General features: G+C 43.8%; 1 protein-coding gene across 4 annotated transcripts in view; it reads left to right on the top strand.

Annotated features, from left to right (window-relative positions):
• Positions 1–6: 6 nt before the first annotated feature.
• The window catches only part of flna (filamin A, alpha (actin binding protein 280)), a 42,416-nt gene continuing 36,848 nt past the window's right edge, over positions 7–5,574 (top strand). For all 4 annotated transcript variants that reach the window (XM_013915709.1, XM_013915708.1, XM_005752283.1 and 1 more), the window contains exon 1: positions 7–233. The gene's annotated coding sequence lies outside the window, so the exon portion shown is untranslated. The remainder of the gene's footprint in view (positions 234–5,574) is intronic.

The following is a 5,574-nucleotide window of genomic DNA, read 5'->3' as shown; positions in this document are numbered from 1 at the left end:
AAAAAGAGCGGAGGGACTATCTCTTTCTTTTCTTTTGCGCCACCAGTACCAATACACCCATTTCCCCCCACCGGGACTGAGCGTGGGGAGGGAGCTCCGGGACTTCGGTACGGACACACACACACATAAACACACCCTCTGTGACCACAGCAACATCTGCGCGCAGACGGAGCGGACAGAGAGGCGGAGGACGCACACACAGACGACTGAAGATCACAGGCTCCAGCACACAGGTGAGTTCGGTCCCGATGTGAGGAGGCTCCTCTCACACTGTGAGGCTTCCTGCGTGGCATGTGTGCTGAAGTTTTCTGTGTCAGCTCCGTGGGTATGTTTGCAGCGGGCTGGAGAGGCTCAGCCGTGAGTGTCCGCTGCTTCTGCCGCGGGTGCGGTGTATGGGTTTTCCTGTTAAACTTTGAAGGAGGTTCACTGGGTGCGCTGAGGGCTTGGCTGCCCTGGTGGTCCACGATTAGCCCCACGCTGTTCCTGCGTGTAAACTTTGTTTGCTGGTTTTTGCGCGCGTGCACCGCAGCAGCGGACTCCCCGGTGTTACAATTAGGGGTTCCACACCAAATAAGGTCATCCGCGGCCACTGGTGCTGTTTTACCGGGGGGCCAAGTGGTGGCCGCGTGCGCCCTCCGCCGCCGGGAGCGGGAAACCGCAAGAGCACGCGCGCCGCCCGGTCCACTTTACGTTGAGGATGTTTGAAAATGACCCAAGTGTTGACCTCCCGAAGTATCAGCGATCCACTGACAGCAGCCCGACTGAAGACTCGAAACGGCAAAGTCAGCTCTAAAAGTGCACCTGTCCCAGAGTTTACTCTCGTGGCTGCTTGAAATAATTATTCCTTCCAGTCTCGACTCATTTGATCTAATCTGGATTTTGTTCAGAAGAATGGTTGAATTTTCACGTAGCACATTTCAGAAACACAGCTGGATGATCATCTAATTCTCAAAATAAGGAAAAGAAAGGATAAGTTATGCAGTGTGAAGGTTAGACCCCTCCTAGTGGACCACACCTTTCATCCTGTGATAGCTGGCATAGGAAAACTGATCGATGAAAACATAAAAATAATGAGTCTGGCAATTATCAAAAAGATGCCTGCCAAGTATTCGTCAGTCAGTCGGTAATAATCATAATAAAGCTTCAGTTTCATTGAGTGCCTACACCTGATGCACATCATTGCAACATGTTTTGGTTCTTATGGTCAGCGGCTTCTCAAAGTGTGGCCAGATGGGAGGAAAGCTTTCACGCAGCTCCCATGTTCAAGGACAGCATGACCTTCGTTACACTTCATTTATCCACATTTAATAACCATACAAGCAAGGCAGCATTTCTCTTTAGTTTCAGCTCTGCTGTTCTTGACATCATTTGCAGATTAAACTGCAACAGCATTAACACATGCCACTGGAAGACTGGGAGGCTTACATCTATGTATCAGTACTTCACTATTTATAAGTTGTGATGAAGCAAACTGAATGCTCCGATCCAAGTCCAGTTTACAGTGTGGCAGTGTCCTTTCACTTAGCATTTGCAAGAAGCCTCTAAAGAACTAACTGTTGCCTATAGACATATTATATACAGTTATATAAACACAAACGTTCTTTTCAGTTCATAGCAGAGTGTAGGAGATAATCTAAGTCCAGTCCAGACAGTCATGTCCACTTCACCAGTAAGCTTCCAAAAACAGAAAAGTGCTGTCATGATGGTTGTTTGGTGATGAGACTGCAGGACCTGAATGCGCCTCTTTTGTTCTTAAATGTAACCAGTTTTTTTTTTAAAGCTTTTCTGGCAGGTGATTTTACGGTGAGGTCATAACATTCCTACTGAGCTTTCATCTAAAGCGCTGTGGAGGACTGTGGGCTTCCTGTGCTCTACACAAACTCTGAGCTCCTCAGCTGACCTGTATCAGACACATCACCTTTACTTGGTTTTTACTGGTTACTAATTGTCACATACAACATGTGTGATTTAAATGAAATCAACCCCCCCCCCCTCTCTACAGCAAATTTAAAAGTTTAGCTTTTGCCATGTGAATGCAAACTCGATGACATATTAAAATAAATTCCCTAAAACAGAAAAATGTATGCAGACTTGGTGTTTTTCATGCAAAAATATTATGGTGAGATAAGGCCTACAGTAAAAGTCTCGAGCCACCCCCACATTTTATTCGATTTTGTTTTTTGTGATCTTTTTAAAGTGGTCCTTAAGGGAGTACGTCTCAGATGTTAGTGTGTGGGCATTGGCTGCTTTGTCTTCCATTTTCAGCCCAGTCCTTGTGCCTGACCTTTTCTAAGCCATTTCACTGTGACCTATGATTCAATCAGGCATAAAAAAGGCAGCTAAGAATGAACCAGTGTGTGACAACACATAGTAACATTTTCATTTGTAATGCTGTTCATCTGTTAAACCATCTTTAGGCACTGTAGCAGATCCAGGAAACAGAGTTCGGTCAGGAATCAAATGGTGTTTCTGAACTAACTGATGAGCTATGTGGCCTTAAACAAAACAAAAAAAAAAATGAGTGGAGGGTAAAAAAGTATCAGGTCTGAAAAACGACATACAGCAGATGAAAAGTATGTCATAGTCCTATCGTTAAGAAAGGAAAAGATCCAGCAAAGAGCTGACACTGGACCGTTTGGGTAGTTACTAAGAAGCCGTTCTTGAATAAAGGAAATGACTCTAAAGGTTGAATTATGCTAAATTACACAAGAACGTGACTAAAAATCATTGGAAACAGCTTTGATGAGATGATGACCACGATTTTGAAACACTACAGTGAGTGTCTACAGATGTCTGTCACACATGGTGGAGGCTCTGTCATGGTTTGGGACTGGTGGTCCAGACTTAGGGTCTTTTTTAAAGAGAAGAATGTCTGGCTCCTTACCATCAGATGTTGATCCATCATGCAATTCCATCTGGAAAACATCCGATTAGCAACAGCTTAATTTTTCAGCATGCGATCCCACTGTCAACACACTGTCAACAAAGTAAAAGCAAAGCTGAACAGAGAAATACACAGTGGTGGACTGGGCTCCAGACTTCAGCATTATTGAAGAAACGTGGGGTCACCTTGAACAGCATTCGGTTTGTAAAGAAGACTTTGAAACGTCCCCCAAGAAACTACTCCTAAATACTACTTAATGAAATCACAGAAGGCTTGAATAAGAGAGTTCAGACTGTGTTGAATAAAGCTGATCACACCAAATATTGCCTTCCAAGCTCGTTAGGATTCTCAGGTTTTGTCTCATATACTGTGTTTCTATATATGTTCACTTTCAGATGTCTCAGTTAATTTCCTAGCAAAATATATCCAGTGAGTGGCGGCTTAAGACTTCTGCATACCATCCACTGTCTTTATATTTAATCAACTTTCAGAAAGTTTTTCTATAGGTATCTATAGATACATTTGTTTTTGTTAAAAAAGTTGTTTAAAGGCAAAGATCCAATTAAATCCACTAAAATGAGAGACATTAAGCTAAGCGAGTTAGCTTTTCCACAGTTTGAGGACCTATGGCTGTCCTAGCATGGCTGTCCTAGCATGCCTCCCCTAGCATGCCTCCCCTAGCATGGCTTAGTGGCGGGGTCAGTAGCCGCTGTTTTGGTCAGGTGTAGCCAGCACACCACAGATGTCAGGCCAAAGACTTCCTGTTCTGTGCAGCTATTAGTATTTGCAACGCCAACTAAAAAAGGACAATGAAAGCTAAACTGTTGATGCTTTCGAGGCTTATAACTTCCTCTTATGATTTACAAATGGATTCACCTGCATGCAGACAAACACCAGGCAAATGTGGTACTACTCAGACTGACTGGATTTCTGCCTCTCTCTCATAAATATAAAGATGTATATACTGTGAAGACAAAAGAGGATGCTGGTGTGGTTCATCTGATGTAAACAACTCAATCAAACGTGTCCTTATTTGACATGTCTTGTCCTACTTTCAGCTAACAAGTGCCACCGTTACCACACTGTCTACAGAAACTGGAGGGGAAAACCATAATTTAGGTGTAATCTCTGCTTCTGACTGGCTGTCTCCACACTGTCTTGCATGTAATGTGGCTGGCAGTGTTATCGCGTGCAGTGTTACATTTCCTGTGCTGAGTTTTGCTCTGCTCACGCTTGTGGCTGATTGGGTGGGGTAAGTGATGAGAAGCTGAAGCTGGGACAGGCTGGTGCTATACAGCTATATAAGATTCACTCAAGTGGAGACTGAGTCGACACCTTTCTGTGGAATAGAGCTTATATTCGATATTTGTATGAAGATACACACACACACACACACACACACACACACACACACACACACACACATATATACCATGCCCCATAGACAGGTCGATAGATTTCACATTTGACTATTTGATGAAAAATACTACAAGACATCCGAAGCTCTTCCCTTCTTCTATTTGTTCCATAAATCAGTGGTTTTCATCTCTCAGGTCTTCACTCGTACCTCTGTCTTAGCACTACAGCCTCTGGGTTTCGTCTCGGCCGATTCAGGGAATGAGGCATATACTCCTGTTGTACTCACTGTGATCTTTGGCTGGAGGCCTCCTGCACAAGCAGAGAATAACAGTGCCACATTTAGTTCTGTAACCTTCTGTTGGATTTGGCTCGCTGAAATCCTTTCTCAACACTGACGTGGTCAGGTTGTGTTTTTACAGCACTCATTCATGTTCTTACCTTATTGTCTTTGAGCTTAGAGTCTAAACTGAGGTCCTGATGTGTGGGTAAGAAGCTTGAATGACACATTTTTCAGTCTGTCTTGAAGCATTAGTTAGATTAACACTGATGCAGCTTTTGGGCACTTTAATGAAGTGATTTTAAGTGATTTTCTAATTAGATTTCTGTGGTGGTGGCAAAGTCCTCAACAGCACTCAGCAGAGGAGGCTGCTGTACATTTGAACTCAGTGATGATGTCACAACAATCAGTATAAAAAGTGGATACGTCCAAAAAGCAAATAATTGGAACACTTCCAGGACAGAGAAGTGTAGTACCATAATCAAATGCTAGGGGGAGACAAAGGACAAGCGAGAGAGCTCAGTCTTGCCTTGGTGAGCTCTTGCCGTCCCGCCCTGCGTGTTGTCTCCTGTTTATTTTCTAAATTCCTCTGGAACAATAGGCCTCTATATGTGCTGGATATTCTGCCAGCTTTCTCGGCTTTCACTTACTTCCAGGCAGAACTTCATTGAGCTCTCTGGCATGAACAAACCACAGATTACCCCCCTCCAAGCCTTTCCACTCCAAGCATCTATTCACTTCTTTTTTCTGGTACATTGTGTTTATTTGGCCTGTTTTCTGCTCTGCCACTGTTGTCGCACATTGCACACTGTAAAATGATGTGAATTACACAATTAAACCAAAACGATCTAATTGTATTGTTCGATTCTTTAAGTGACCACAGGATGATAGAAGCATGCTGGTGCCACTCGGTGTGTGTAGCATTAATGGGACGCTTTTATTGGGGTGTTATTAAGTCTGGAGGCTCCGTGGTTGTTATGGGGGTGAAGAGCATTCTTCAGATTCTCCTTTGACCAGACACACACACACACACACACACACACACACACACACA

The sequence above is a fragment of the Pundamilia nyererei genome, unplaced genomic scaffold (assembly GCF_000239375.1).
Source record: "Pundamilia nyererei isolate P.nyererei 1_Seehausen unplaced genomic scaffold, PunNye1.0 scaffold00351, whole genome shotgun sequence".
NCBI classification, from domain to species: domain Eukaryota; kingdom Metazoa; phylum Chordata; class Actinopteri; order Cichliformes; family Cichlidae; genus Pundamilia; species Pundamilia nyererei.
This window is presented reverse-complemented; position numbering and strand designations above follow the sequence as displayed.